This window comes from Hyperoodon ampullatus, assembly GCF_949752795.1.
Source record: "Hyperoodon ampullatus genome assembly, chromosome: 17".
Lineage (NCBI taxonomy): Eukaryota > Metazoa > Chordata > Mammalia > Artiodactyla > Ziphiidae > Hyperoodon > Hyperoodon ampullatus.
The window spans coordinates 17,350,400-17,363,163 of record NC_136930.1 but is presented as its reverse complement, the minus strand read 5'-3'; the positions used below and the strand labels follow the sequence as shown (position 1 = coordinate 17,363,163).

Below are 12,764 nucleotides of genomic sequence, written 5' to 3'. Positions count from 1 at the left end.
TCTTTGATCATTGAGTTGTTCGAAGGTGTGTTTTAAAATTTCCAAATGTATGTGGGTTTTTTCCAGTTCTTTTTTGCTGTTGATTTCTAATTTACTGCATTGTGGTCAGAGGATGTGATTTGTATCACAGTTCTTTGAAATTTGTTGAGGTAGACTCTATGGCTTCACACCAGTTTTTATAAATGCTTTGTAAGTGCTTGAAAAGATTTTTTTCTCTAGTTAGTGGCAGTGTTTTTAAAATGCCCTATTGATCAGTGAGCAGGTAGGAAAATAGTTAAATACTCTAGATACTTTTAGGCAGAGAGAGATTTCATACAGGTAATAGGTTACATGGGTATGGTTAGGACTAGAGCAGCAAAAAGGGTAGAGAGGGTTTGAGAGGAAGAGGGAGGTTGTCTAAGGATCTGGGAGTTGTTACTACCTATGGCTGGAACGAAAGAGCCTGCACTTGCTAAGCTGCTGGAGCACTGGTACAAGTTACTGCTAATTGGTAGAACCATGTACACTCCTGCAACTCAGCAAGAACCCAGGAGCTCAACTTTTGCTGAGTTTTCTGGAATCTGCAGCTGCCAGCTCTTGACTTTAATAGGAGACACCTTCTGTTGGAGGTGTTTCAGAACCAGGAATAAAATGGGAGGGGGAATGGCATTTTTCTTCTACTTTTTTTCCCCCCAGTACCTTCTATTGGCAGAATGGAAGAAGACAGGGGAGTCTGACTGAAATAGTTTACAGGCTTTTTTGTCTACTTGATCTATCCATTACTTTGAGAGATCGTAATAAAATTTCCTACTATGAAAGTAGATTTGTTAATTTTCCTTTGCTTGTCTATTTTCAAAGCTAAGTTGGGTATATACAAGTTTTTTTTATCATTTAAATTTTATTTTATTTTTTTACATAGCAGGTTCTTATTAGTTATCTATTTTATACATATTAGTGGGGTGTATACAAGTTCTATGCTTTTGATGAACTGAACCTTTTACCATTATATAGTTTGTTTTTTTAAAATCTCTGTTAGTATTTTTGGTCTTAAAGTCGGTTTTACTTGATATTAGTGTAACTTTGTCAACTTTCTTTGGCCTGGTATCTTTTCTTTCCTTTGATTTTGAACCTTTCGGTGCCCTTATCTTTTAAAAATCACATAAACTGTATATTGTCACCATCCATTTATCTTTTAACTAAAGAACTTTCATTTTTTTACTGACTGATATAATGGAATTTCTTTCATTTTGTATGATTTTCATTTGTCCTTTTTTTGTATCTGTGTCTTAGTATTGATTTCTTTTTCCTTTTTCTCATTTTGCTTTTTCCACCTCTCCACGTTTGGAACTTACACACTCCTATTCTTTTATAGGTTACCCTAGCTATTTTTGCATTTATTTTGCTGTTACCATTCTAGTTTTTATTTCATACTTTTTGTTATGAAAATTTCAATCATGAGGAAAAGTAGAAAAAAGATAGTACAACATCTCTAGTCTTTATGTAGATTCAGCAATTAACATTTTCTGTATTTAGTTTTTTTCATTTGTTTTTTTGTTTAATAAACATTTTTTGTTTTTGTTAAGTCTTATTAAGAAATAACGCACATACCATGATCATTCAAAGTATCCAGGCTAATGGCTTTTATTATTCAGAGTTGGGCAACTGTCACCACAGTTGATTTTAGGACAGTTTAATAAACGTTTTTACTAAAGTATGTGTAATATACAGAAAAGTACGCAAATCTAAATATAAAGTTCACAAAGTGAATGCATCCTTATAACCACCACATGAAATAGAATACTACTCATACCCCAGGAGCCTCTCTTATGCCCACTCCTAATGACTGCTTCCTTTTCTCAAAGGTAACCACTGTCTTGACTTCTAATGCCATAGGTTACTTTTGCCTGTTTGTGAGCTTTATGTAAATGAAATTATATGATATGGGTTTTTTTTTAATGTTTTGGTTTTTGTTTGATTTCATTTGCTCAGCATTAAGTTTATGGGATCCATGTTCTGTGTAGAAAAAATTCATTTTTATTGCAGTGTATGAATATATCACAGATTATCTACTCAATTTACTGTTGATAGGCATTTGAGTTAGTTCTGGTTTGGGCCTGTCATGAATAATGCTCCTATAAATATTCTTGTACGTGTGTTTTGTCGAACATATGTATGTTGGGTATATACCTTAGAATGAAATTGGTGGGTCAGAGCATATGTTTATATTCAGGTTTACAAAGAAGCACCAAATGGTTTGCCAATTTACACTTCATCCAACCGTGTATGAGAGTTCCATTTCTTGAACATATATACTTGTCAACTTGGTCTTGTCAGTTTTTAATGTTAGCCATTTTGGTAGATATATGTCACTATTGTAATATGGCTTTAATTTGCATTTTTCTGTTCCCCACTGAGGTTGACCCCTTTTTCCTATATTTATTGGTCATTAAGATGCTTTCTGTCAATCATGTGTTGTAGTTTCTCACCAATTTTTCTGTTCAGTTGTCTTTTTTTTAAATTAATTTGCAAGAATTATGATAGCTAATTTAACATACATAGTTATCAAAATCTAAAGTTTTATCAGTATGTTTGCACTCTTTTCAAAAAATAAAATGACCTTGGAAGGGTTTAACTCCCATCACCTGCCTACTAATTTATATGTTGATTGCCCTGATCTTACACATTAGGCATTTCTGGCTAATATACTTTATTGCAAATCCAAAATCTAAAAAAAGGCTTAGACTTACAGACATAGAGAACAAATCAGTGGTTACCAGTGGGGAGAGGAAAGGGGGCAGGGGTGAGATAAGAGGCACAAACTATTACGTATAAAAAAATCTACAAAGTTATATTTTACAACATAGGGAATATAGCCAATATTTTATAATAACTATAAATGGAGTATAACTTTTAAAATTGTGAATCACTATATTGTGCACCTGTAACTTATATAATATTTTACATCAACTATACTTCAATTTAAAAAAAGAAAGAGGACTTCCCTGGTGGTCCTGTGTCTTCTTGCATCTTTCACTTGTCATTTAGGATTATTTTCCAGAAGGAAATTAAGATTTATTGTTTAGCTGCTTACTGTTGGTGGTAAACTCTGTTTTATCTGAAAATACCTTCTTTTCACCTGTGTTCTTGAAACTGTATCTAGTTTTGCTAGGTGTAGGAGTTAAAATTGTCAATTTTTTTCACTTAGATAGAAGATAAAATTCCACTTGTTTTCTAAATCCTAGTATTATCTGACTTCAATTACTGCTCTTAAAATGATAGCCATCATTCTACTTTTATGTATCTTTGTACGTAATCTTTTATCTCTAGTTTTAGGATTAGCTCTTTTTCAGTTGGTGTTCTGTACTTTCACAGTGATGTGTGTGAGTTTGGGATTCTTTTTATTTATGCTGTTTGGAATTCATTCTGGACTTGGACTTGAGGATTGATGTCTTGAACAATTCTGGGGAATTCTCATTCATTATCTCTTTAAATGTTGCCTCCTATTCTCTTGTATTCTCTTTGTCTCATGTTTTCACCTCTGTTTCTCTGTTACATCCTGGAAAAATTCTTCAGACATCTTCCTAGGTGTTAATTCTCTCTTCACCTGTGTTTAACCTATCCACTGAGTTTAAAAAGTTTTTTTTTTTTAATTTAGATACATTTCACATGCCATAGAATTCATCCACTTAAAGTGTCCAGTCAGATTTTTTTTTTTTAGTATATTTACCCAGTTGTGCAACTGTCCCCATTATCTAATAGAAAATTTTCATCATCCCCAGAAGAAAACCTTGTACCCATAAACATTCACTCTCCATCTTCTTCCCATCTGCTGGCAGACACCAGTCTAATTTTTATGTCTATAGATTTGCTTCTTCTGGGCATTTCATATAAATGGTATCAACCTATATGTGGTCTTCTGTGACTGACGACTTTTACTTACCATAATGTTTCTGAGGTTCCTCCATGTTGCAGCATGTATCAGTACTTCATTCTTTTTTTTATGGCCAAATAACATTCCACTGTATGAATGCAACAGATTTTGTTTATTTACCTGTTCATCAGTTAATAGACATTTGGGTAGCTTCTATTTTTTTCTGTTATGATTAATGCTGTTTTGAACATTTGTGTTCATGTTTTTATGTGGATATGTTTTCTTCATCCATTGAGCCTTTAAATCTAATTATACAAGAAATATACTTCTACATTCTTATTGTAGAAGAGTCATAATATAAAAGTATATAGTGTAAACAGGGGTGTCCTGTTTCTCCTCCATTTATGGTGCTAGGAGGGAACTACTGTAAAATAGTTGGATGTGCTTCCTTCTCTCCCATATGCGTTTATATGACGTTTGTATAAATCTCTTGCTTTTGTTTTAATATAAAGGAATTATATGTATTTTTGAGGCTTTTTTTTTTTCCGTTTCAGTATGTTTTGGGATTCTTCTGTTGTTGTTAGTACACAGAGATCCACATCATTCTTAATGGTTGTGTAGCCTTATTTCCATATGCCATAATTTGTATAATTATTGATAGACACATATATTGTTTCTGGATTTTGTATACAGTGAAGCAGTCAACATCCTTATTAATTTTTTAAAAAAGCATTTACTGAGGAAAAACATTATTTGTCAGGCACAGTTTTGAATGCTAGGATTACAAAGATAAGTAGACCATAATCTCTGCCTTAGGTTGCTCACAGTTATATAAATGTTACAAGAACATTAAGTAAATTAATTGGGGATCTGGTGCTTTTCCAGCTAGGAAGATAGATTTTTATTGCATCAGGTATTTTATGCTATTGTCTTCTGAATAACTTCTCATTTGGTTCTTACTACTTTTTAAAGTATTTTTCTAGATTCTGAAAAGACAAATTGTTGCCTCAGTGGATAGAAGTTGTATTCCCCAGGATTTTTTTTTTTTTTTTTTTTTTTTTGCTTCTGTGAGTTGCCTGGGGCATTTCTTCCTTGACCACTTGATTAAATTCTTGCCTAAGGTTCTCAGCAGGAATTCAGACTCAGACCCATGTGGGTGTCTGCTTGAGATTTTGACATTTCATGGGAGACGTTTTTTTCTTCCTATACCCATTGCTAAGTTCTGAGCAGGTAAATTTCATTGTTATCTCTTTCTGTGCCATTTATCTTATTCACTATTACACTGAGGGGTCATAGTTCTATGCAGGTCTTCCGAGAGATTCCTCACTTTTTGGTCTTGCCCCACTTGGGTTTGGTACCCGCCTTGGGTTTGGTAGAAAACCCCAAAGTGAAATCCAACCCTGATCCTTTGAATATTTCAAAGTTCGTGTGTTCACTTTATTTTTGTTTTCTGTGGAATTATTCAGAATATCTACATTGTGCTGGAAATCAAATTTTGTTTAGTCTTTAAATGCATTCTTCCTTTAGCTTTCAGTATACCACGGTCCTGGTTTTTCTCCCCTTTGATCACTCTCTTTTTGAACACTGCTGTACCCTGAAAGCATGTAGAGATTATTTACATATTTGTCTCTCTTTTTAGACTGTGGGCTCTTTAGAAACAGGACTCATTTAGTCTTGTCATTTTTTTGCATCCCAGTCTGATTTTTGAAAATGTTAGATTATTTTTAAATTTTTTATTCTTTTGGCCATGCTGAGCAGCTTGTGGGATCTTAGTTCCCCGACCACTGATCGAGGTCACTGCCAGGCCCCCGGCAGTGAAAGTGCAGGTCACTGCCAGGCCCCCAGCAGTGAAAGTGCCAAATCCTAACCACTGGGCCACCGGGGAATTCCCCAAAATGTTAGCTTAAAATAAGAATGAACGCCTTGATTTGTTGAAGGCTTTCCATTTCCTAAAAGGGGGAAGAGTTTCAATAAATAAATGTTAGGATTAAGGGCTATAGAAGTATACTTAGGAAAAAAGTATTTTTTTCTTAATTTGCATGAATCAAATTCTACCTTATTTTAAAATAAGGTAAAATCATTTCGGTGCCATGTCATCTCACCCTGAAAGAAGAAAAATGTTGTAATTGTTTAATATTGTTGGGGGGAAAGTAGTAATTTATTAGTGAAATGATATTAATGTGTATGGTATTCTTATTATTTTTTCCATCACATCCTCCTATAGTTAACCTTCCACCTTTAGTTGATTGTTAGATGAAATTACAGAAAACATGTTGGACATTTTATGTACAGTTGCATTAGCAATCATTGTTGTATAGCTCTACATTTTTAATGTTTTCCCCACTCTTGTTTATATTTCTTCCTACCCTAAATAAGGATTTCTACCCTTTAGAATAGTTTCTCAAAGTGTCAGTTTTAAATAAAATTTTACAAGATGTGAGGCCTAACTCTCCAACTCCTTAACTTGCTCCATTTTTCATCACATTTTAATATACCATACACTTATTTGTTTTTGTTATTATTTATTAACTCTCTTCCCTCACTAGAGTTTAAGCTTTACAGGGCCAGGAATCTTGTCAGTTGTCCATTGATGTACTGCCATTATTAGTATCTAAGAGGGATATATTCTCTCCTGGTTTTGATTCATAACCATAAGAGTATCATTTAAATATTTTGTGGCTTGGTTTCAACATATATTAGTGTGGGATGATACTTACACAAATACATTAGTTTAGAAGCTGAACTGTTTTATATATGAATGAGCTTTTTAGGATGCTATTTAAAATGCTTAGTCTAGGGGCTTCCCTGGTGGCGTAGTGGTTAAGAATCCGCCTGCCAATGCAGGGGACATGGGTTCGAGCCCTGGTCCGGGAAGATCCCACATGCCGTGGAGCAACTAAGCCCGTGTGCCACAACTACTGAAGCCCATGCTCCTAGAGCCTGTGCTCTGCAACAAGAGAAGCCACCGCGATGAGAAGCCTGCACCCCACAACAAAGAAGCCTGCGCCCCGCTCGCTGCAACTAGAGAAAGCCCGCATGCAGCAGCGAAGACCCAATGTAGCCAAAAATTAAAATGAATAAATAAATTTATAAAAAAGACTTAGTATATTTTTCCTTTTTTTTTAATTAAGAGCATTTCATTGAGCGTGGTATTCTTCATTAAACACTAATGTTCTCTGTCATACAGCTGTAGTAGTACTTTTTTTTACAGTCATACTCATCATCCTCAGCTGTCTGAAAAAGCAGAAACTTTAACTAATACATAAGCATGAGCATTGATGAAAATGATCAGAAGCCGAAGGGGTAAAGATGGCATCACTGGGATGAAACACCATGTTTTAGCACTGTGCTACACATAGTGTGGTCTGTGGACCTGTTACTGGGCTGTGCTTTTCATTTTATGAGGACTTGGAAAAATTGTACCTAATTTCTCCGGTTAATTTCAGTGAGGAAGTATAGTATGGTTTAAGAGCAAATGAAGCAATAAGTGTTAGCCAATGTTAAATGCCAGCACTGAAGATTGGTTAGGATTTGTTACACAAAATAATGTGATATATTCACCAAAATAAGTAAACCCTTTTGCTTGGTAATGTATGGTGGGGTTAGGGAGGGGGAAACAGCAAATAAAAGAGAAAGAAAAGAGGAGAAAGAAAGAGAATGTCAGTGACTAGAGGTTAGATATTATGACAAGTTATTGATAGTCAAAGAGCAGATGACAGTTAAAAAAAGTGAAAACTGGGGCTATCAAGCTATCAGAACTATATACTGAAGGATCATGTGGGCTTGTAGACCTCACTGTTGTCTGAGGATGTCACAATAGAGTAATCATTATTTTTAAAAAAAACTTTTTGACATCTTTATTGGAGTATAATTGCAAGTAATCATTATTAACAGACTAAATTATGTTCAATACACATAATGTCAAGGATCTGTATTAGAGTTCAGAGTTTTACCATGTTCATTTAAAATTTTTTTGATATTTAAAAGTGTTAGTCTTCATTTTATCTCATTTCCTGATCATGCCAACATATTCAAACTTGGTTTAACATTATGGGTCTATGTTGGGACAGGCATTGATATTATCAGTTGGAAATGGAACAGGACTGATTAGAACATAGTGATTACGTTTTTTTGTTTTTTTGTTTTCTTTTTTGGCTGTCCCACACGGCATGTGGGATCTTAGTCCCCTGACCAGGGATCAGACCTGTGCTCCCTGCAGTGGAAGTGCAGAGTGCTAACCACTGGACCGCCAGGGAATTCCCATAGTGTTTACAGTTTTTAAAGTGATCCTTAAATTGCTTTTACTCTTTTGTATAAAAACTGTATCTTGGGCTTCCCTGGTGGCGCAGTGGTTGAGAGTCTGCCTGCCGATGCAGGGGACGCGGGTTCGTGCCCCGGCCCGGGAAGATCCCACATGCCACGGAGCGGCTAGGCCCGTGAGCCATGGCCACTGAGCCTGCCCGTCCAGAGCCTGTGCTCCACAACGGGAGAGGCCACAACAGTGAGAGGCCCGTGTACCGCAAAAAAAACAAACTGTGTCTTGAGCTTTCCGAGGACTTTAAATCTCATAAGGCTAAGAGTAATAATATATGTGTCTGTTTTATTCTGTTGGCCTTTTTATGTCCCCACACTTGACCTGTGCTGTGAATTAGCTACTCTAGTGATTCTTGGAGAAGTGGTAGTGGAGAAGAGGAAGCGTTAAGCTCCTGGGCAGCCTTTTCATGTTACATAAATACTCTCCTCGACCCCTATAGTAAGCGCCAGTCATAGGGAAGAGTAAATCTCAAGAATAATCCCTCACGTGTACTGAAGTGGGAAAAAGCCTTAAGAACTGAACTTGTGTCACTCTTAAGTGCAGGGTCACACATCCTAGGATGTTACAGTAGTCTTAGAGATTCTCAACCATCGTATGATGACATACAGGAATGACATTCAGTTTTGTGTTGTTTCCCAACATCTTGTGGTTGATAATAGTTAACTGCAAAATTTGTCAGTGGTTTTTTTACCCCCAAAAGTAGTAAATTTCAGTGGATTCATATCACTTAGATTCATTTGCATTCATGAGGAAGGAGAGAAAGGGAGGTGCTGGCTGGACTATAGAGCCACTGAAAAGCCAAGCCAGTTCTGAAAGTGTTAAATCTTTTTTTTTTTCATGGTATTTAGATATATCAGGATCTCTTTTACTGTGTATATAAACCCACTTGGATCTCTTAGAAGAGCTCAAATTCCTATGAGTTTTCCAGACTTGGGCCAATGCAAGGTGAGGGCTAGATAGAATTTTCAGGTTTACTCTAGATTTGGGATGCTTTAAAACATTTAGATTCTGGGCCTGGCCTTTTTGCCTTGGAAGAAAGATGTACTGCTGTACACAATCTGGGAGTAAAGTGCATATTTATTGATTGAGATCATGTATCGCCGGGTACGTGTTAAATATTGAGAGAAGAATCATTTTAGGCATATTAAATTTACTCAGAAAATTAATTTTTATTTTTCAGGTGGTTCTAGTACTTAAAGAGTTAGGAAAATCAAACTTTTTTTTTTAAAGTGGGTTGTCTACCCACTTTCTTTTTTTAATAGTTATTTATTTGGTTGCATCAGGTCTTAGTTGCGACAGGCAGACTCCTTAGTTGCAGCTCGCCAGCTCCTTAGTTGTGGCATGCGAACTCTTAGTTGTGGCATGCATCTGGGATCTAGTTCCCTGACCAGGGATCGAACCTGGGCCCCCTGCATTGGGAGTGTGGAGTCTTAACCACTGTGCCACCAGGGAAGTCCCCAGGAAGATCAAACTTTTATTAAATAACATATATCATATTTTTTTAATGCACAGTTTTCCCCCTACTTTAACATATCTGAAATCAATATATGTCTAATCAGTGGTGTGTAATTGTTTAATTGGTAGCAGTTTTCCTTTCCTAGTATTACATAAAATAATAGTGTGTCTTATGATTGATTGTCTTAGATTCAAAGAACCATGGTACGTTTGTAATATATGTAATTAATTTTCCCATACCTCTCCGATTTAGGGACAGACAGGGTGGTATTTGGCTGTGAACCTTTGGAACTGTTAATTTTTCAGCCCCCTTAGCTCCCAGTAGTTTGTAAGTAGTTCTGCTTCTTTACTTAGTTACCTTCTGCAGTTATTTTCCAGTTATCTCCAGTTATCTCAATTCTAGGCTCTCATTTTCACCACTGTCTAGGAAAGCAGCCAATGTTGCCCTGATGGTCTAATAATCTGGTGGTATCACTGCTTTTGCTAGTGTTCTAATGCACGTGTTTCTCATCTACTTTTGCTAACACTTTGTCTTCAAAGTTAGGAGGTGAATGCTTCCTCATGTGATGATAGCTTTCTGTTGATAGATGCTACATGGTATGATCTCTAAACACATGGTATCTCTAAACAGTTACGCTAGTTTTTCACATTCTCAAGTGAGTATGAATTTTCCTTTATTTTTACATTGAACTCTTTAAGTCCTCCTTTTTTAGCTTCTGTGTTCCTATTCAGGGTTCTTAGAACCAGTTTCTTAGAAGAGTCAGAGGGCCCTTGAGGGACCTGTTTGCTTACTTAAAGACACTTCCTGCCCTCTTTAATGATTATTGTTCCAGGAAGGATCCCTAAGAGTGAATTCCCTGTTTCCATGAGCCTGCCAGACACACTGTTTGACGTTCTACTCTTTATTTTTTTCCCCCCCTGGTAAGTTTTATTAGTACACTGGTAACTCATTAGTTTTATTAGTGTGCTTAGTAAATACTCATTGACCCCCCCAGACGTTCGTCCTGCCCTGTCTCTTTATTGCAGAGGATGTGGCTGTGCAAGGTAGTTTATTGCCTGAGAGCAGAGACAGTAAGGGACTGGCATGAATTGTCTTTTTAATGTAGTGACTCCACCCCTCAATTAAAAACCATGCTCCAGTGAATGTCTTGGATTCTGACCTGTGATACTGAAATTGAAATGATGAAGTGGATGATAGCCCCTTCTAATGGGGAGAGGTTCTGTATTAATCATCTTTCGCTGTGTGACACAGTACCCCCAAATTTAGTGATTTGAAAGAACAAGCATTTATAATCCCATGTAATTCGAAGGGTCTTGAAGCAGAGAGTTGGATTCTGGCTTGAGTTTGCAGGCAGTATACTGGCCCCAGCTGCGGTCATCTGAAATCTTGGCTGGAATTGGAGATTCCAGATTGGAGATTCTTCCAAATCATCCATGGTTATTGGCAGGCGGCCCTAACCTTACCGCGTAGGCCTCTGAATTGGACTGTTCACAATATGGCAAGTGATTCTGGAGAGAATGACCCAGATGTAAATCATAATCTTTCAGAACCTCATCTTGGGAGTGATACACCATCATTTCTGCTGTATTCTGTCGGTTACACAGACCAACTCTGGTACAGTGTGGGAGGGAACTACACTAGGATGTGAATACCAGGAGGCAGTTACTTGGAGATTCTCTTGGAGTTTGGCTATGCCACAGGCCCCTCTCTTTGTGGACCTATAAGAAGTAGTGTCAGGGTGGGGAAACTTTTCTTTTTCCACACTGCTCTTCACCGTTATCTTCAGGAGACCTAGGAATACTTACACCAACATGATTCTTCTTAACCTGCCTTTATATCCTGTTTCAGTTGGTAGCTATGCAAATCGACCTTGTTTTATATCTTAATTCAGTAACAAGGGCTGTCTTCCTTGTCTTAGTAAAGTTTTCAAGATCTGGAGGATTTCCACAACAGTGTTTCCCAAAATGTAGTCATTGAAAGGTGCCCTACACTGAGAGGATTCCAGTACTTTTGGAAGCCTGTATGTTATCTTCCTCCCCTTAGAGAATCATTGTGCAAGTTCGTATATCAGAAGTCTCTGAGAATTCCTGCTTTAAAAAAAAATCCTCTTTTTTTTGTTGTTGTTGAGCCCAGTGTCTCTGAAAATTTACTTGATCACAGAACCCACGTTTGTTGACAGAAGTAGAATAAATTAAAAACCCTCTTCTAACATAAGACACTTACCACAAATATAATCCTCCTTTATTCAAAACAAATTGTTTATGCAGCTTTATTTCTCTATTTTGGATAATTAAAATTTTTCTAAACTAATTTTCAACTTGTAATTTTGCATTTTAGAAGGCAGCTGAGGTCAGAAATTGCAATTAGTTGATATCTTATTTTCCATGTTACTAGCAGTTATGATATTGCACCATCTGAGGAAAAGTTTTTGCTTTTGGCAATTTAAAGAGCCATTGATTCTCAGCAAAGAAGGGAGGAGTTTTCTATTCTGTAGTGTTGTTAGATGGTGGTAAGCTTATTTAAAGGCGTTATGAATTGAAAAGATCTAGAAACATTGCTGTATTGATAGTAATATTTCACTGTCTAGAGAAATCAGAAACTAGCTTTTAAGAAGAGAGTTGTTTGGAGTTCTGAACAGAAATCCATGCTTGTGTGCTTTAATCCAAGAAAAGATGTTCATTAAGAATCTTTATAATGTTACATGCACTTCTAATAACATTGGTTATTTTGCTTTTAAACCTGTAAATTATGGGCTGCTGTGGTTTCTGTTTTGCTTTATTGTATACTGAAAAATAATGTCCACTGATGATAACAAGGGAAGAATTGAACACTAAAAGCTGTACAAACAAGAATGCAAATACATAGCCATTTTGGGGCATCTAGTATATGAAAAAATAACTATGTATCTCAGGCCCTGGTATGTTATATTCTGGTGTTTAAAGATTAAATTATATGTGAATGATCCTATTTTAAGAAAATAAACAGGGGCTGTAAATTGTAAATTAAGATTATTTTAAACTTTTTCAAAAGACTTTTTAGCTTAATATAGTTCTTCTGGAAAGCCTGTCTGTCGGAAATGATGCATTCTTTAAGGATTATGGAGAACTGTGGTTTTTATAATTGAAAAGCAGTAAAGGAAACCC

At 36.2% G+C, this 12,764-nt stretch overlaps 1 protein-coding gene across 1 annotated transcript in view; it reads left to right on the top strand.

Annotated features, from left to right (window-relative positions):
* Nucleotides 1-12,764, top strand: part of UBE2W (ubiquitin conjugating enzyme E2 W) — a gene marked incomplete at both ends in the record, with an annotated part of 69,246 nt that overhangs the window by 25,814 nt on the left and 30,668 nt on the right.